General features: G+C 45.6%; 1 protein-coding gene across 10 annotated transcripts in view; it reads left to right on the forward strand.

Moving 5' to 3' along the window:
* Positions 1-21,117, forward strand: part of LOC119947716 (PDZ and LIM domain protein 5-like) — a 200,106-nt gene that overhangs the window by 99,839 nt on the left and 79,150 nt on the right. The window lies entirely within an intron of this gene.

The following is a 21,117-nucleotide window of genomic DNA, read 5'->3' on the forward strand; positions in this document are numbered from 1 at the left end:
CAGGGCCCCGGTTGGACCCTGTTGTGTAAGAGGGCTACTGTTAGGGCTCGATAAGATTGAGTGAATGAATGAATAATGCTGAGAGATCCTGACACCTCACACTGAGGTGGCCAAAAATTCAGTGCCCACCAGCTTCCCCCCACCAGCCTCATTCTGTACAATGTCACTTCATTACACCATGTGCATGCAGCGTAGGACCTCGTTACACCATCCTGCACGTGCCTGTTTGAACATTGGAACGGGGAGCATTTCTAACAATAATCATCATCATCATCATCATCAATCGTATTTATTGAGCGCTTACTATGTGCAGAGCACTGTAGAGCGCTTGGGAAGTACAAATTGGCAACATATAGAGACAGTCCCTACCCAACAGTGGGCTCACAGTCTAAAAGGGGGAGACAGAGAACAAAACCAAACATACTAACAAAGTAAAATAAGTAGAATAGATATGTACAAATAAATAAATAAATAAATAGAGTAATAAATATGTACAAACATATGCATATATACAGGTGCTGTGGGGAAGGGAAAGAGGTAAGATGGGGGGGTGGAGAGGGGGACGAGGGGGAGAGGAAGGAAGGGGCTCGGTCTGGGAAGGCCTCCTGGAGGAGGTGAGCTCTCAGTAGGGCCTTGAGCACTGTACTAAGCACTTGGGAGAGTACAGTGGAACAGAGTTGGCAGGCATGTTCCCTGCCCACAACGAGATTACTGTCTAGAGGGTGGACAGCCCATCCTGTCAGAGCAGGAGCTGAAGACCACCCTGAGCCCCTCTGCTTCCAAGTCCCAGGGGATTTGTGTTTCCCGGAATCCCCCGGGGACAGTCTCCCTCCAGGTCATTCCAGAGTGTTTATGTGGTATTGGTTAAGTGCTTACTGTGTGACAGGCACTGTGCTAAATGCCGGGGTGGTTACGAGCAACTCAGGTTGGACCCAGTCCCTGTCCATGTGGGGCTCACATCCCCATTTTACAGATGAGGGAACTGAGGCCCTGAGAAAAAAAAAATGATGGCATTTGTTAAGCGCTTACTATGTGCAAAGCACTGTTCTAAGCGCTGGGGGGGATACAGTGTGATCAAGTTGTCCCACGTGGGGCTCAAAGTCTTAATCCCCATTTTTACAGATGAGGTAACTGAGGCTCAGAGAAGTGAAGTGACTTGCCCAAGGTCACACAGCAGACTTGTGGTGGAGCCGGGATTCGAACCCATGGCCTCTGACTCCAAAGCCCGGGCTCTTTCCACTGAGCCACGCTGCTTCTCCTAGCAGTGAAGTGAAGTGAAGTGGCTTTCCGAAGGTCACACAACAGATGAGCGGTGGAGCTGGGATTAGAACCCATGACTAATGGATAAGGCACTGGCCTCCTAAACCAGGGATTTTGGGTTTGGGTCCCATCTGGGGGGCGTCGGTCATCTTTAGAGAAGGAAAGAGCACAGGCTTGAGAGTCAGAGGTCGTGGGTTCTAATCCTGGCTCCGCCACTTGTGTGACTTTGGGCAAGCCACTTAACTTCTCTGTGCCTCAGTTCCCTCATCTGTAAAATGGGGCTTAAGACTGTGAGCCCCATGTGGGACAACCTGATTACCTTGTATCCCTCCTAAGCCAGGGATTTTGGGTTTGGGTCCCATCTGGGGGGCGTCGGTCATCTTTAGAGAAGCAGTGTGGCTCAGTGGAAAGAGCACAGGCTTGGGAGTCAGAGGTCATGGGTTCTAATCCTGGCTCCGCCACTTGTGTGACTTTGGGCAAGCCACTTAACTTCTCTGTGCCTCCGTTCCCTCATCTGTAAAATGGGGATTAAGACTGTGAGCCCCATGTGGGACAACCTGATTACCTTGTATGCCTCCTAAGCCAGGGATTTTGGGTTTGGGTCCCATCTGGGGGGCGTCGGTCATCTTTAGAGAAGCAGCGTGGCTCAGTGGAAAGAGCACAGGCTTGGGAGTCAGAGGTCATGGGTTCTAATCCTGCCTCCGCCACTTGTGTGACTTTGGGCAAGCCACTTAACTTCTCTGTGCCTCCGTTCCCTCATCTGTAAAATGGGGATTAAAACCGTGAGCCCCATGTGGGACAACCTGATTACCTTGCATCCCCCCAGTGCTTAGAACAGTGCTTTGCACATAGTAAACACTTAACAAATGCCATCATGATTATTATATGACCTTCTGACACACAGACCAGTGCTCTATTCACGACACCATGCTGCTGCTTTGACTTGGCTCCGTTGGTTTCAGAAAGGTGTCCCTGGCAAAGAGTGCTTTTTTGCAAAAAACAGACCCCTTTAAATGAAAGCAAATGCGTTTTCCGCTCCCCCGTTACTTGTGGGAATGGCCCAACTCCGTCGATCCTTGGTGGATAACTGGGTGTGGAAGATACTGTTCTTGACGTCTCTTCTGTTCTCAGAAAGGAGTGGCGAGCCGGGTGTTTGTCTTTCTTTTTTCCTTCCCTACTGTAGCAGCTGGAACTGCTCCTAGACGTTCTCCAGTTGGATCCTGAAAAGTATCCAGTTGGGAGAAGCAGCTTGGCTCAGTGGCAAGAGCCCGGGCTTTGGAGTTAGAGGTCAGAGGTTCAAATCCCGGCTCCGCCAATTGTCAGCTATATGACTATGGGCAAGTCATTTAACTTCTTTGTGCCTCCGTTACCTCATCTGTCAAATGGGGATTAAGACTGTGGGACAACCTGATCACCTTGTAACCCCCCCGCAGCGCTTAGAACAGTGCTTTGCACATAGTAAGCGCTTAATAAATGCCATCATTAAAAGAGAACCTGTTTTGGAATATTTTATTTTCTAGGGAAAGGTTGAGGGAATCATGTAGAAGGCTCTGGCCATTGCACTGAAAGCTGGTCTCATTCCATGCACATCTGCCTATCATTCAGTCCTGACTGAACGGACTAATTTTAAAGAGGCAGTATATTAAATTCAGTTTAACCGAATCTATTTTACTTGTCAGGTGTGGTGTTTGTTAAGTGCTTACTACGTACCAAGCATCGAGCTAAGCGTTAGAGCAAAAAAATAAAAAACCAACCAGATCAGTCCCTTTCCCACATGGACTTATAGTCTAAGGGGGAGGGAGAAAGGGAGTTTAACCCCCATATTTAATCAATCAATCATATTTATTGAACACTTATTGTGTGCAGAGCACTGTACTAAGCTCATGAGAGGCTACTATTTGGCAGAGTTGGTAGACGCGTTCCTGCTCACAAGGAGCTTACGGTTTAGAGGGCGAGACAGGCAAATCCAGGTTGCAAATCCAAGCGCATCTGAGATAATAATAATAATAATGATGGCATTTGTTAGGCGCTTACTGTGTGCAAAGCACTGTTCTAAGCGCTGGGGAGGATACAAGGTGATCAGGTTGTCCCACGGGGGGCTCGCAGTCTTCATCCCCATTTTCCAGATGAGGGAACTGAGGCCCAGAGAAGTTAAGTGACTTGCCCAAAGTCACACAGCTGACAATTTGACTCCAAAGCCCATGCTCTTTCCACTGATCCACATTGGCATATAGAGAGGTTGAGTTAATTGCCCAAGGTGACACAGCAGGAAAATTATGGAGCCAGGATTAGAACCCAGGTCTCCCGGCACCCAGTCTTGTGCTCTTCCCCCTAGGCCACGCTGCTTCTCCGTCTGTAAGATAGCTGATAATTGTCTGTACGATGAACTTGCATAAAAGTCGTTTCATTGCATCGCACGATTTTCCAGGCTTATTTAAAAATAGCCACATTTGATAAGACCCAGTTGTGTACAAATCCCAGCTACAGCTGGCTATTCAGGAAGCGCCCGGGAATCTGACTGAGGTGGAACCAGTGAACTTGCTTATTTTGGCAGAGGGATCCTGGAGTCTGAACCGTCTTCCTTAGCATTATCCCAGGCTCAGCCAGGGTTGCCAGGGCCTCAGTCTACACTGCTCTTTGCTCGTTTAAAGGGGAAAGGAAGGTCAGTGAGGTTTTTTACTTTTTTGTTTTTTGCTTTTTGGAGTTTTTTTTAGTTCAATAGAAATTTTACAACATATTGTTTCCCTTTCGAGACTGGACATTTCCTGTGGGATTTAAGTGGGCGTCCGGGGCGCTCAGTGGAGGTTGGTTCAGTGCTCTGGGAATGAGGAAACCTGGGTTCTAATCCTGCTCTGCCTGAGGCAGGCTTATGTGGGCGGAGATCACATATGCCCATGGCAGTTCATTCATTCATTCAGTCATCGTCATCATCATCAATCGTATGTATTGAGCGCTTACTATGTGCAGAGCACTGTACTAAGCGCTTGGGAAGTACAAATTGCCAACATATAGAGACAGTCCCTACCCAACATTGGGCTCACAGTCTAAAAGGGGGAGACAGAGAACAAAACCAAACATACTAACAAAATAAAATAAATAGAATAGATATGTACAAGTAAAATAAATACAGTGATAAATACGTACAAACATATATACAGGTGCTGTGGGGAAGGGAAGGAGGTAAGATGGGGGGGATGGAGAGGGGGATGAGGGGGAGAGGAAGGAAGGGGCTCAGTCTGGGAAGGCCTCCTGGAGGAGGTGAGCTCTCAGCAGGGCCTTGAATCAGTCGGATTTATTGAGCACTTACTGTGTGCAAAGCACTGTACTGAGTTCTTGGGAAGTACGAGAGAACCATAAACAGACACATTCCCTGCCCGCAACGAACTTACAGTCCTGGCTCAACAATCTGAAGTGGTCATAACTTCAGACTGAGTCCCTCATGGGACAGGGACTGTGTCCAACCCAATTAACTTGGATCTACTCCAGTGCTTAGAATGGCGATTAACACACAGTAAGTGCTTCACAAATAGCATAATTTATGATTTACAATTCTTATAACTTTAGGGTTCATCTTTCCCTTGGGGAGGGTCTTTACCAGTTGTATGCATCTGCCCTCAGCCAATGCAGGTCAGGAGCTGGAGATGAGGAGGATGGACGCTTCGACACCATTCATTCATTCAATCGTATTTATTGAGCGCTTACTGTGTGCAGAGCACTGTACTAAGCGCTTGGGAAGTCCAAGTTGGCAACATATAGAGATGGTCCCTACCCAACGGTGGGCTCACAGTCTAGAATGGCCGTGAATGGCCTTCCGCACTTAAAGAAGCAACATGGCTCTGTGGAAAGAGCCCGGGCTTTGGAGTCAGGGGTCATGGGTTCAAATCCCGGCTCTGCCACTTGTCAGCTGGGTGACTTTGGGCGAGTCACTTCACTCAGTGACCTCATCTGGAAAATGGGGATGAAGACTGTGAGCCCCACATGGGACAACCTGATCACCTTGTATCCCCCCAGCGCTTAGAACAGTACTTTTCACATGGTACTGTGCACTTAATAAATGCCATCATCATTATTATTATTATCTTCTATCTCCCCCGGCGCTTAGAGCAGTGCTTGTCACATAGTAAGTAGTCTTCTTCTTAAGAAGACAAGAGGGATAACCCAGCCCCCCGGGGTGTTAGGGAGAGGAGTGGAGCCAGGTCATCCACCATGACAGCCAATTTCTGTGCCCCATTCTCGTTTTTCTTGCCACCAACACTTGGCTTACTCCCTTCATTTGGCCTGAAACGCCCTCCCCCTTCACATCCTGCAGATTACTCGTTTACCCAGTTATAAATAATAATAATGGCATTTATGGCATTTATAAAGCCCTCAATAATCATCTCTCCTCTGTGAGGTCGTTCCTAATTAATCGCCTTCAAGAGAAGCAGTGTGGTCTGATGGATAGAGCATGGGCATGGCAGTCAAAAAGACCTGGCTTCTAATCCTGGCTCCTCCACTTGTCTGCTGGATGACCTTGGGCAAGTCACTTAACTCCTCTGGGCCTCAGTTACCGCATCTATAAAATGGGGATTAAGACTGTGAGCCCCAGGTGAGACAGGGACTGTGCCCAGTGTGATGATCTTGTATCTACTCTAGTGCTTAGAGCAGTGCCTTGCACATAGTAGTGCTTAGCAAATGCCATTAAAATAAAAATAAAACACACATGAGCGTTAGGTCCTTGACGGCAGGGATCATCATCATCAATCATATTTATTGAGCGCTTACTATGTGCAGAGCACTGTACTAAGCGCTTGGGAAGTACAAATTGGCAACATATAGAGACAGTCCCTACCCAACAGTGGGCTCACAGTCTAAAAGGGGGAGACAGAGAACAAAACCAAACATACTAACAAAATAAAATAAATTGAATAGATATGTACAAGTAAAATAAATAAATAAATAGAGTAATAAATATGTACAAATATGTACAAACATATATACATATATACAGGGATCATCTTTACCACCTTGTACTTTCCCGAGATGGTGGAAATAATAGTTGTGGTATTTGCCAAGGACTCACAATGTGCCAAGCACTGTATTAATCGCTGAGGTAGAAGATAAACAGGTCAGCCGCAGTCTCTTTCCTACACAGGGCTCGTAGTGGCATTTATTGAGTGCTTATATGTGCAGAGAGCACTGTATTAAGTGCTTGGGAGAGTATAATAAAACAGAGTTGGTAGACGTGTTCCCTGACCACAAGGAGCTTAGAGAATAGAGGGGGAGACAGACATTATTAGAAATAATAGTTAAATAAGGCAGTATATAAGTGCTGTAGGGTTGAGGGTGGGGTAAATATCAAGTGCTTAAAGGGATCAGCTCCAAGTAGGTAAATGCAGGATAATCAGGTTGAACACAGTCCCTCTCCCATATGGGGCTCACAGCATAAGAGGGCATTTAATCCCCATTTGACAGACGAGGAAACTGAGGCCCAGAGATTCATTCCTTCAATCATATTTATTGAGCACTTACTGTGTGCAGAGCACTGTACTAATCACTTGGAAAGTACAATTCAGCAACAGAGACAATCCCTACCCAACAGTGGGCTCACAGGCTAGAACGGGGGAAACAAAACAAGTAGACAGGCATCGATAGCAGAGATGTGAAGCAAATTGTCCAGATCACATACTGGGCAAGAGACAGATCAGTTGAAGCATTGACTGGGCATTTACTATGTGCAGAGCACTGCTCTAAGCACTTGGGAGAGTATAGTGCAAGAGAATTAGCAGATACGTTCCCTGCAGACACATTCCCTGCCCATAATGAGCTTACAGTCATTAAGAGAAATGACTGGGAGAAATTAAGAGAAATGAGAGGGGGAGAAATTAGGTCTGAAGTTAGTACCCCAGGACCGTGCTCTGGGACTATGTAGGTCCTGCTCCGTAGAGCTGTGAAATAACCGCCTTCCCATTCCATCCCACCGCCAATCCAAAGCAGCAACCAAAGCTATACCAGCCTCCCTGGACGGACAGAGCTGCTTAAATCCAAGTGAACCCCACGGACCATCAGGAGGCTTGAGGGAGATCCCAAGACTCGCCACTCAAAAAGCCTGCACAACCTCAACCTAATTCCACTCAGTCCTTCCATGCTGAATTGCAAATTCCCCGCCGGCCCCCGAGGCAGGCGGTTTTAGGAAATGCAAGTGTTCCGCGGAATTTCCCAAGCTGACGTTGGATCCGTCTCACGGAGATTTGGCCACTAAGTTATAGTTTGGGAAAAACCTCAAGATGTACACAAGCTCAAGCAGTCGAGTCCCAACTAGTCTTTTGCCCTTTTTTTTTCTGTGGTGTTAAATGCTTATTATGTGCCAGACACTGTACCAAGCACTAGGGTAGATACAAGCTTATCAGGTTGTATGTTGCCACCTTGTACTTCCCAAGCGCTTAGTACAGTGCTGTGCACACAGTAAGCGCTCAATAAATACGATTGATGATGGTGATGAAGGTTGGACACAGTCCCTGTCCCAAGTGGGGCTCACGGTCTTAATCCCCATTTTATAGGTGTGGTGACTGAGGCCCAGAGACGTGAAGTGACTTGCCCAAGGTCACACAGCAGGCCAGTGGAGGAGGCAGGATTAGAACCCAGGTCCTTCTGACTCCTAGGCCTATAGCGTGGCTCAGTGGAAAGAGGCACGGGCTGGGGAGCCAGAGGTCATCATCATCATCAATCGTATTTATTGAGCGCTTACTGTGTGCAGAGCACTGTACTAAGCGCTTGGGAAGTCCAAGTTGGCAACATATAGAGACAGTCCCTACCCAACAGTGAGCTCACAGTCTAAAAGGGGGAGACAGAGAACAAAACCAAACATACTAACAAAATAAAATAAATAGGATAGATATGTACAAGTAAAATAAATAGAGTAATAAATATGTACAAACATATACAAATGTCATGTATATGTACAAACATATACACATATACAGAGGTCATGGGTTCTAATCCCAGCTCTGCCACTTGTCAGCTGTGTGACCTTGGGCAAGTCACTTCACTTCTCTGGGCCTCAGTTTCCTCATCTGCAAAACGGGGATGAAGACTGTGAGCCCCACATGGGACAAACTGATTACCTTGTTTCTACCCCAGCGCTTAGAACAGTGCTTGGCACATAGTAACCATCATCATCATCAGTCATATTTATTGAGCGCTTACTCTGTGCAGAGCACTATACTAAGCGCTTGGGAAGTACAAATTGGCAACATCTAGAGACAGTCCGTACCCAACAGTGGGCTCACAGTCTAAAAGGGGGAGACAGAGAACAAAACCAAACATACTAACAAAATCAAATAAATAGAATAGATAGGTACAAGTAAAATAAATAGAGTAATAAGTATGTACGAACATATATACAGGTGATAGATACGATATTTATTACTCTATTTATTTTACTTGTACATAAGTAAAATATGCTTGTGCTTGTTCCCTAATGGGGGAGAGAATGAGCAGCTGAATCCTCCCTTTAAGTGACACTAGAAAGGTCCCTGTTTTTTCACAGTCTAAAAGGGGGAGACAGAGAAGAGTAAGCGCTTAAACAAATACCAACATTATTATTATTATTAGGCCGCTCTGCTGAGCCCTAGCGCAGAGGGTGGGTTGGTTTGAGTAGGAGAAGAAAGGTACCAGCTGCATTAGCTCAGGTGTATGAATAGCGTCAGGAAAGGGGAAAGGTGGCTACCGGTCCATTTTTCAGTAAATCCGTTCCCAGCCCAACTGTGGCACTGGATACCTTCATGTCTGGTCTCTTCGCTCTCTACAGCCAGCCTCCTCCTCCTCAGCTTCAGCCCCCAAATTCTGCCGTGCGACGACGAGATGCTGCTCCCCTGCTAGATTGTAAATCAGTCGCAACTTTTATTCTAGCCTACTCCTCCAAGGACTTAGCATCATCATCATCATGTCGTATTTATTGAGCACTTACTGTGTGCAGAGCACTGTACTGAGCACTTGGGAAGTACAAGTGGGCAACATATTGAGACGGTCCCTACCCAACAGTGGGCTCACAGTCTAAAAGGGGGAGGCAGAGAACAAAGCCAAACGTACTAACAAAATAAAATAAATAGAATAGATATGTACAAGTAAATAAATAGAGTAATAAATGTGTGCAAACATATATACATCATCATCATCATGATGAGTGACATGTTTATTGAGCGCTTACTGTGTGCAGAGCACTGTACTAAGCGCTTGGGAAGTACAAATTGGCAACATATAGAGACGGTCCCTACCCAGCAGTGGGCTCACAGTCTAAAAGGGGGAGACAACATACTAACAAAATAAAATAAATAGAATAGATATGTACAAGTAAAATAAATAAATAAATAAATAGAGGAATAAATAAATACGGTGTTCTGTGGACGGTAGGTCCTCATATTATTGGTCGATGGGTTGTAAGCTCCTTGAGGGCAATAAATAAATAGAGGAATAAATAAATGAATACGGTGTTCTGTGGATGGTAGGTCCTCATATTATCGGTCGATGGGTTGTAAGCTCCTTGAGGGCAGGGATCATGTCTGATCGTGACTTGTCCATCTGCTTCCGTGTCAGTTTCCAGAGTTTCCCGAATTTTGGCAACAGCGATGTTAGCCAGGGGATGGCAGAGATTTTTCCCAGGCCATTTTCCCATAGTTTTCCGACAGCGAAATTCCAGTCAACTGATTGTGCCTACTTCCCTATTGATGCCCCCAAGTGCTTAGTACAGTGCTCTGCATCCAGTTGGTACTCAGTAATTGCACTTGGTTGGATTCTCTTTGTTCATTGCAGGCAAAAAGTGTTTTAATCAACAGCAGTGGGAGGCAGTGCAGTAAATTAGGCTATAAATCGAGTTGTCAGCCAACCTTCCAAGGAGAGAGAATTGGCTTTTCCCCAAGTCTGAGTGTCTTCCCAATGGAGCCGGTCTAAGCCAACACAGTGCTCTGCCTTCTTGAAATAACAAATGAATAAATTAGCTGTAAACCTTTCCCTGGCTAGAGAGGATGAAAGCCTGATGAGAGATTTGGTTTTTACCCAGGGCAATTGCCTGTCATCTGGTCATTCCGGGAGAAGGCATTGTTTTGTACTTCACTGTGGGAAAAGAAGGTTTGTTCAAGTAATGACAAGCACATACCCATTTCGTGGAAACTATTTGCATTCGCCCATTGCTTAGTTGGTAGTTTTGCCCTCATTGCTCAGTGAGTTGGAACCAAATCAGAAAAAAGTCATTTTGTGCGTTGTTTTTTAAGGTTTCTCATCTCAGCAATCCTAGTGCAATTTTGAAAGTTTTCCTGGACTTATAAATAAATGTGGGTATCAACTGCCTTTAGAGAGTAGAAATTCGAGCCATTGCCAACTGTTTGCAGTGACCAGTGGGATAATTATAGTGTCCAGTTCAGAAATAGCTCCTGGGTGACGTGAGCTGAAAAGTGAATAGGACAGGGAAACATTTTTTTTTTTGAGTACATACCCGTGGCAGATTAAAGATTTAAGTCTCACTTACATTTTATTTTTCTACTTTTTTATGGTATTCATTAAGTCCTTGCTACGTGCTAGGCACTGTACTAAGTGCTGGGGTAGATCGAAGTTAATCAGATTGGACACAGTCCACGTCCCACTTGGAGTCTTGATCCCCATTTTACAGATGAGGTAAGTGAGGCACAGAGAAGTTAAGTGACGTGCCCATGGTCACACAGCAGACAAGGGGCAGAGCCAGAATTAGAACCCTGGACCTCTGATTCCCAGGCCTGTGCTCTTTCCAGTAAGCCACACTACTTCTCAACCTCTAATCAATCAATCAATCAATCAACTGTATTTATTGAGCACTTATAATCAGCTATGCTTCCAGGCCTGGAGCATTTCGAACATGGCCAATATAGACACACACTTAAACTTTATAATTCCCTCCCCTCTATATGGGGTACGCTGATCCATTTTGGAGGTCAGCACGCTTTTCGATTTACTGGGCATAAATAGTTTCTCCCTCTGGGAAAGTTGGCAAATGGCTATTTTCGAGTTTGAGAGAAAGAGAGAAGAAATATTTGGGGCTCTCGGGAATTAGGAAATCTCTCCTTTTGCCTCTGTTTAAATAATAATAATAATAATAATAATGGTATTTGTTAAGCGCTTACTATGTGCAAAGCACTGTTCTAAGCGCTGAATACTTTTTGACCAGATTCATCACAGCTCATCCCAAACCTGGTGGGTTCTAAAACCGGCTCCACCACTTGTCTGCTGTGTGACCTTAGGAAAGTCACATCACTTCTCTGGGCCTCAGATACCTCATCCGGAAAATGGGGATTAAGGCTGTGAGGCAGGGACTGTGCCCAACCTGATTTGCTTCTATCCCCTTCTATCCCCTTCTATCCTTCTAATTGTGCTTAGTACAATTCCTGGCACTTAGTAAGTGCTTAACAAATACCACAGTTATTATTACTGCAGAAAGGAGGGAATTCCAGCTGACATTTACTATTGGAGCGTTCGCTTCTCCTGTTTGGCTTCAGTGTGCCAGAACTGAGTTCTTGCCGGAGGAGCCTCGGTGGTAGCGTTAAGCGCTTAGTACAGTGCTCTGCGCACAGTAAGCACTCAATAAATACGAATGAATGAATGGATCTCTGCCTGATGAGTCCGTGGTTATTAACGTATGCGGTGGCTCCTTGGGCTTTGGCTCTGGTTTGACGTGAGCGAGGGGTTTGTTTGGCTCTGCCGTTTCCAGGGGAACTTCGGCGGAGGGCCAGACCTTAGGCTTGGCTTCCACTCAGTAGCCATCTTCTGGTTCACCCTGCCCAAGTTCCTCAAGGCACCTGCCATTGCTTGTCAATCACCAGTATTGCCCGAGTGCTTGCTATCTTTTTATGGTATTCCTTAAGCGCTTACTATGGGCCGAGCACCCTTGTAGGCAGTAGACGTTAATCAGGTCGGACACAGTCCCTGTCCCATATGGGACTCACGGTCCTCAGTGCGCTGGCATCCAGCATATTAATCAGTCAATCAGTGGTATTTATTGAGCGCTGACTGTGTGATCTCGGCAAGTCGCTGAACTTTTCTGTGCCTCGGTTACCTCATGTATAAAATGAGGATTAAGACCCTCTGTGGGGTATGGACTGTGCCCAAACTGATTATCTTGTATCCACCCCAGTGTGTAGAACAGTGCCTGGCACATAGTAAGTGCTTAACAAATGCCAGTGAAATAAAAACATGAGAGTAAGCTCCTTGAGGGCAGGGATCATGTTTACTACCTTGAATTTTCCTAAGGTGGTGGAAATAATAATTGTGGTATTTGCCAAGGGCTCACTTTGTGCCAAGCACTGTACTTAACACTGGGGTAGATACAAGAAAATCAGTTCGGACAGTCTCTTTCCCACGAAGGGCTCATAGTTATTGGTATTTATTGGGTGCTTACTCTGTGCAGAACATTGTACTAAGCGTTTGGGAGAGTTCAGTGTAATAGAATTTGGTAGACATGTTCCCTACCCATAACTCAGCTCACAATCTAGATTTTGTGAGCCATAATTTTCAGCAGCATCAACAGCAGAGCCTTGTACCAGCTGTCTGAGAACAAGAAGCAGTGTGGCTCAGTGGAAAGAGCCCGGGCTTGGGAGTTAGAGGTCATGGGTTCTAATCCCGCCTCTGCTACTTGTCAGCTGTGTGACCTTGGGCAAGCCACTTAACTTCTCTATGCCTGTTAGCTCATCTGTAAAGTGGGGATGAAGACTGTGAGCCTTCTTACTTTGTACCTACCTCAGTGCTTAAAACAGTGCTTAGCACATACCAAGTGCTTAACAAATACCATAATAATAATACATGGGGATTTGATACCTGTTCTCCCTCCTACTTAGACTGTGCGTCCCATATGGACAGGGATTGTGTCTGATTTGATTATCTTGCATCTACCCCAGCGCTTAGTCCAGTGCTTGGCACATGGTAAGCACTTAAATCCACAGTTATTAGTGGATGAAGGAGACAAAGATAGAAAATTTGAAAGATATTTCTGAGACTCTTAAATGCCTTTAGGACCACCAAACTAAAATGACAGCATCCATGCATGATTCAGTAGGATCGGATGGGAGAGAAGAGGTGGATAGGGAAGGTTATCTACATCCTTGCAACATGAACTGCAGATTTTTGTGAAACCCATTAGTACGATTCACTTGTGTCTATCTCAGTGCTTAGACCAGTACTTGCCACACAACAGCAGCAAATGCCCCAGTACCACAAGACTAATAATAATAATACTAGTGGAGTTTAAATTTATGTAGAATTGGAGAGGGTTCCCAAGTATCAACTCAAACTCCCTCTCAACATGTGTACAGGCTCTCCAGAAAGTTAAGGAGACCAAAATAGAGTTTCCTTTTCTTTCATCTCACTAATTGTGGCTTATGCTCAAGTGTCCCCTTAAAACTCTGGAGGCACTGCTCAGAACTTGAGTTTCTTTTTGGCACACAGACCAACCTGTAAGAAAATACTGTCATAGCAGCTGGAAGGGAAAAGCCTGGGAACTTCCTGGAGGATTTCATGGAGGAGGTGGGGAGGCAGGTGGGGGTGATAATTTGACCACCCCATTCTGCATCTCTCGTCTACCCTCAACCCCTCTCATTCTCCAGCTCAGTGACTCTGCTTTGACAAGCTGAAATATCTGCCTGAGTGACTGAACTCCTTATGTTCCCTTAGCCCTAAGTCATTTAAGTTGAAAGAATTATTAAGCGGATGCCACAGGAAAAGATCTTCTCTCTGGCTTTCCAAAAATGGGATTCTCTGAATCCTCACCACTCAGGCCCTCTTCGGGTTTTCCCGGCTTTGCCTTTTCCCAGTCATCTGCCAGAGACCCTCTCCTTCCTTCATCTCCTCCCTAGTCTACATTCCCTTATGTCGCCTCATCTGTAAAGTGGGGATTAATTCCTACTCCCTGTTTCTTAAACTGTGAGCCCCACATGGGACAAGGACAACGTCCAATGTGGTTTATCTTGTATCTACCCCCAGAGGTTGGTACTTGGCACACAATAAGAGAAGCAGTGTCGTTTATTTGATGGAACACAAGCCTGAGAGTCAGAAGGATCTGGGTTCTAAACCTGGCTCCATCACATGTCTTTTCTGTGACCTTGGGCAAGTCACTTAACTTCTGTGGGCCTCTGTTACCTCATCTGGAAAATGGGGATTAAGACCGTGGACGGTGTCTGCCCCAGTGCTTAGTACAGTGCTTGGCACATAGTATGCGCTTAACAAGTGCCATTATTATTATTATTATTATTATTATTATTATTACAGTAAGTGCTTAACAAGTACCATTTTTAGTATTTTTTTTATTGACGAGGCTGTGTTACTTCATATCAAGACTGCGGTAATACTGTATTCAGAGGCCTTATAAAAGCAACGGATATCATCAGTCAATCAGTGGAGACCTCGGGTAAGTCACCTAACTTCTCCGTTCATCAGTTACCTCATCTGTAAAATGGGGATGGACTGCGAACTCCATGTGGGACACGGACTGTGTCCAACCCGATTATCTTGTATCTATCGCAGTGCTTCAGACGGCGCCTGGCACATAGTAAGCGCTCAACAAATACCTTAAAAATGGTTTTTTATTGAGCTCTTTGTGCAGAGCACTGTATTAAGCGCTCGGGAGAGTACAGTAGGACAGAGTACTATATAACATCACCTAGGTGTTGCAGTTACTATGTTCATTATAATAATAATAATAATAATAATGGTATTTATTAAGCGCTTACTATGTGCAAAACACTGTTCTAAGCGCTGGGGAGATTACAAGGTGATCAGGTTGTCCCACAGGGGGCTCACAGTCTTAATCCTCATTTTACAGATGAAGGAACTGAGGCCCAGAGAAGTTAAGTGACTTGCCCAAAGTCACACAGGTGACAAGTGGCGGAGCCGGAATTTGAACCCATGACCTCTGACTCCAAAGCCCGGGCTCTTTCCACTGAGCCACACTGCTTCTCCCTGTTCATTAGCATCCTTAGGTTTTGCCACCGTGGTGGATGGTCAGTCATTTCGGAGTTAAATGTGCCTCTCCTGACCCTTTCCCCTTCATTGTTGAGTTAAAGGAGGGCCGGCTCACAGCAAGACTGGGCAACTTATCCAAATCCACTATGCCTGAGGATGCGATAAGGGACCTGAAATCTAGTGTCAGAATAAGCTTCTGGTTCAAAAGTGCTGAAGCGTCGTGAAAAGTCTGCGAGGCGCTTAGCGATGGTCTGCTCTCCGCTGATGACTTATTCCCTCGGCACAAAACCCAAGCCACGTAGATAATGACGAATCATTTCACACAGTCAACATAGTGTGGTCGTGGTGGGTGGGAGCGTGTGCAGGGGAGGGGAAGTGACCCTGAAGAAACTACAGATTTTCATTTGTATCACAGAACTTAATGTTGTCCTTAAATTCTGCTCCCTGGGCAGAACTCCACCCTGTCCACCCAGGGGCAATCGAGGTAAAGAAGAAAGAAGCTAAGGCCAAAAGGTCAGTGAGACTTGTAGGGGATTGAAAGACCGAGAGTGGCAATGAGAAGCAGGCTTATATCTCCCCCAGTATTTAGTCCAGTACATAGTAAGTATGTGAATCAACAAAGTACGTAACAATAATAATGATGGCATTTGTTAAGCGCTTACTATGTGCAAAGCACTGTTCTAAGCGCTGGGGAGGATACAAGGTGATGAGGTTGTCCCACTTGGGGCTCACAGTCTTAATCCCCGTTTTACAGATGAGGGAACTGAGGCCCAGAGAAGTGAAGTGACTTGCCCAAAGTCACCCAGCTGACAATTGGCGGAGCCGGGATTTGAACCCATGACCTCTGACTCCAAAGCCCGGGCTCTTTCCAATGAGCCACGCTGAAGTGCCCTCCGAAACATCTGCAGTTCCCAAGCACTCCTATCAAACGAGCAGTCTGTATTTAATCTTCTTGGTTATCAGTAAACACCCCCCCAGGAGAGAAGTAACATGCGTGGTGCTTTATCACAAACATTTCTAGACTACAAGCACCACACACACACACACAGAGCACTTTTTTATGGTATTTGTTAATCGCTATGTGCCCGGCACTGGGGTAGACACCATCCACGGTCTTAATCCCCATTTTCCAGATGAGGTGACAGAGGCCCAGAGAAGTACAGTGACTCACCCAAAGTCACCCAGCAGACAAGTGGCAGAGCTGGGATTAGAACCCAGGACCTTCTGACCCCTAGGCCCGTGCTCTATCCACTAGGCAACACTGCTTCACTTTAGTAGATTCTGACCATATCAGGCATCATCAGTCTTTTCCGTTTCATTTACATGAGGAGTTCACGCCGACTGAAGTCTGGGGTACCTCGCCCCTTTAAATTTTCCTAACTAATGTCCTGGGAGCGTCACGCGCATCACTGTGTTTCTTTTTCACATGTACATATATGGATGTGCTTCACTTCATGCTGCATCGGCTTTGCCAGCATGCGGTATCTGCGTCGACACACTTTGTTGTTTTTTTTCATGAATCATACGGGACCCGACTCACATACCAAACGAAAGAATGTTGTCTAGATCACATTGTAAGATGACTGTCCTTTTTGGTTTTCTGTGAATACCAGTTGACCGATTGAGAACTCTGGACAGGATGGACAGTGGGTCTGACCCAATCATGGCGCCGCTCTTCTTTCTAAAAACATTTTCAATCAATCAATCAATCAATCGTATTTATTGAGCGCTTACTATGTGCAGAGCACTGTACTAAGCGCTTGGGAAGTACAAATTGGCAACATATAGAGACAGTCCCTACCCAACAGTGGGCTCACAGTCTAAAAGGGGGAGACAGAGAACAAAACCAAACATACTAACAAAATAAAATAAATAGAATAGATATGTACAAGTAAAATAAATAAATAAATAGAGTAATAAATATGTATAAACATATATACATATATACAGGTGCTGTGGGGAAGGGGAGGAGGTAAGATGGGGGGGATGGACAGGGGGGACGAGGGGGAGGGGGGGACGAGGGGGAGAGGACCTGGGATTTTCCCAGTTAGGTTAATAGTGGGGATGTCAGTTTATCAGCACGACTTTGTTGTAGAAGTACACTGGAGAAGTGCATCCTCTTTTCCATTCTCCCACCTCTAAAAAGGTGCTCTGGGCCAATTGTTATTTTTTTTTTTAATGGCATTTATTAAGCGCTTACTATGTGCAAAGCAGTGTTCTAAGCGCTGGCACTGCGTTATTATTGTAATCACTACTATTACTATTAGTATTATTACATTTGTTAAGTGCTTCCTATGTGTCAAGCACTGTTCTAAGCACTGGAGTAGATGCGGGTTAATCGGGTTGGCAACAGTCTCTGTCCCACTTGAGGCTAAGTAGCCTTGGTTGTTTAAGCAGGAAAGGAAATATTTTGGCCCCGAGGACAGATGTGCATCAACTACCTCAATCAATCAGTGGTATTTTTGAGGTCACTAGGCGCAGAGCACCATGCTGAGCACTTCGGAAGAGTATGACAGAGTTGGCAGACACGTTCCCTGCCCACAATGAGCTTACAGGCTCACCGCAAACCAGAAATAATTGACTGAAAAATGTTCTGTCTGTCTTTCTGTACCAGCCCTCTGGATCCAACAGGATCCCAGCCAAGGTTCGTCTGAAATTAACCCCAGGAGCACAGCGTGAGCTAATAGGTGTGAGGGTCTGTCAGGTCGAGGAGCAGCGTGGCTTAGTGGAGAGAGCATGGACCCGGGAAGCAGAGGACCTAGGTTCTAATCCCTGCTCTGCCACATAATAATAATAATAATAATTAATAATAATAATAATAATGGCATTTATTAAGTGCTTACTAAGTGCAAAGCACTGTTCTAAGCACTGGGGAGGTTACTAGGTGATCAGGTTGTCCCACAGGGGGCTCACAGTCTTAATACCCATTTTACAGATGAGGTAACTGAGGCACAGAGAAGTTTCAGTGACTTGCCCAAAGTTACACAGCTGACAGTCGGCGGAGCCAGGATTTGAACCCATGACCTCTGACTCCAAAACCCGAGCTCTTTCCACTGAGCCACGCTTCTCCGTATACATGCCTGCTGTGTGACCCTGGACAAGTCATTTCACTTCTCGGGTCCTCAGTCACCTCACCTGTAAAATAGGGATTCAAAACCAGTTCCCCTTCCTACTTAGACTCTGAGCCCTCTGAGGGACAGGGACTGCACCTGACCTACCGCGTGTCTTCCGCAGCGTTTAGAATCGACACCTAGTAAGCGCTTAACAAATACCACAATTATTATTGTTGTTGTTATTATCAGAACTATGAATATACAGGCGAACCATTCAGATCCACTTGGGCACCTTCCAGGTTGAAAAATGGGCGAGTGCTTATCTGCATGGCTGCTTTAAAAAAAAAGGAACAAGAAGGGAATTTGCGGTTTTGAAAACCTTTCCCCTTGGAGAAAAATGAGAGAGGAAGTGTGACGGTGTACCAGAAATATCGGCTATCCCACACTGGGTGGTGATCTCTGATTCACCCAAATCATTTTGTTCTAAGAAATGTTTGGAATTCCTCTAATCTCCCCTTGGGCAGCTGCACTTTCCCAGTCTGATTTCAGCTTGTTTGCTGATGAACGTCTGCTTCTCTCATTGAGTCACCGCTTAACTTCTCATCACTTCACCAGTGGGTTTGGGAATGGTTTTTCTTTTGCTGTATTGGCTGCCTTGAAACAATCAAGACATCACCCTCCTATTTTCCTCATTCTGCCCTAAAAAGGAAATGAGAATACCAGACTGAAGCAGTTAGTGCCCTCCTCTGTAGTGCCTGACCCTTTGGGAAATACTTCCTTTTAATGAGGGTTTCATGAGAGCATCAGAGAGGGATGAGTGATGGCATGGGCACAGCAGCATCTGACAGGACTTGCCCTTTGGCCTTAATCGTATGATTCTTCTCTAACTCCCTCTGTTTGCTAGGTTCCCAAGATCATTATCACTGTGGTATTTTTTAAAATGGCATTTATTAAGGGCTTACTAGGCGCCAGGCACTGTTCTAAGCATTAGGGTAAGATCAGATTGGGCACAGTCCATGCCCAACATGGGGCTTACAGTCTTAATCCCCATTTTACAGATGAGGAAAGGGAAGCGCAGAGAAGTAAAGTGACTTACCAAAGGTCACGCAGCAGAGAAGTGGCAGAGCCAGGAATAAAACCCAGGGCAAGCCCTGTTCCAATCGCTGGGGTAGATAGAAAGTTAATCAGGTTGGCACAGTCCCCACTCTGCATGGGGCTCCCAGTCAAAATAAACTCCAAGGTCACGTTGGCTGCTTCTCCCGAAACAGTGGTTTGCCATGGGTGTAGCGCGTGAAGTAGAGATGGATGGTCTCGAGTTGATCTCCTCCAGCTTTCAGTGTCCGCAGTCCTGTTTAATGCAACCTGACAGTTTCCCATGAAACCCGGAGGTAGCAGAGCTTTAAACTAATTGCCAGAGGACTGACACTGTGTTACTTTGTGTTATTTACTGTGTTACTTACTGTTACTTACTCCTATTTGGGGGTGGTGGTGATTTTCATCCCCCTTTGTCCGGTGAGGGCCCCTGAAATCCCCTCAGAGAAGCAGCGTGGCTCAGTGGAAAGAGCCTGGGCTTTGGAATCAGAGGTCATGGGTTCAAACCCCAGCTCTGCCAGTTGTCAGCTGTGTGACTCTGGGCAAGTCACCTAACTTCTCTGGGCCTCAGTTACCTCATCTTTAAAATGAGGATTAAAACTGTGAGCCCCCCGCGGGACAACCTGATCACCTTGTAACCTCCCCAGCGCTTAGAACAGTGCTTTGCACATAGTAAACCTTAATAAATACCATCATTATTATTATCATTAGTCAGCCAACCCCCTTCGGCCTAAATCCAAGAAAGCAGAAAATGGAATGTGATATTCATGGATGGGGGATGCAGTTGCCGCCTCGTTCTTCTCTTGGGCCAGAGAGTACCTCCTTCCCTTCCCCACAGCACCTGTATATATGTATATATGGTTGTACATATTTATTACTTTATTTATTTATTTATTTATTTTACTTGTACATTTCTATCCTACTTATTTTATTTTGTTGGTATGTTTGGTTCTGTTCTCTGTCTCCCCCTTTTAGACTGTGAGCCCACTGTTGGGTAGGGACTGTCTCTATGTGATGCCAATTTGTACTTCCCAAGCGCTTAGTACAGTGCTCTGCACATAGTAAGCGCTCAATAAATACGATTGATTGATTGATTGATTGATTTGGGGGAACCTTCACCCAGAGGATGGGATGGGAATGAGTCAAGGAAGGTGGTGACGACTGGGGTGTTAAGTGGGAGCAGACAGCTAGGGAAGGGAAACCTTGGTGCGGGGTGGGTGGGAGAACAGCAGATAGTGCTAATGGATCAAAGAGCCATTTGGGGATCTGTGACTCTTGTGAATTACTTTTCTCTTTGAGCCCCTCTGACCTCTCCCCAGGTTTAAGAAGCCCCGTTCTAAGTAAAACCAGTCTTGTTCGACTTGATTTCAAGCAACTGTGGCCCTTTCCAAAAACCCAATTTTTCCCCGTGTGGAAAATGCCCAAGTGTCCCAATGGAAATAAGCCAATATTTTTATAGTTGATAGATTGTAAGCTCCGGGGGGGGCAGGAATTGTGCCTTCAAACTTGCTTGTGCTCTATGATACTCTCCCAAGTTCTTAGTACTGTGCTGTGCGGACGCTAGGTGCTCGATAAATATTATTGATGGGCAGTTGAATTCTAGGGAGGGAACAGTGCTCTGCACATAGTAAGCGCTCAATAAATACGATTGATGATGATGAACACGGACCTTGTAGAGAGAACACAGGATTATTTGTCAGGAGACTTGTGTTCTAATCTCAGTTCTGCCACTTGCAGTGTGACCTTGGGCAAGCCA

The sequence above is a fragment of the Tachyglossus aculeatus genome, chromosome X5, assembly GCF_015852505.1.
Source record: "Tachyglossus aculeatus isolate mTacAcu1 chromosome X5, mTacAcu1.pri, whole genome shotgun sequence".
Classification (NCBI taxonomy): domain Eukaryota; kingdom Metazoa; phylum Chordata; class Mammalia; order Monotremata; family Tachyglossidae; genus Tachyglossus; species Tachyglossus aculeatus.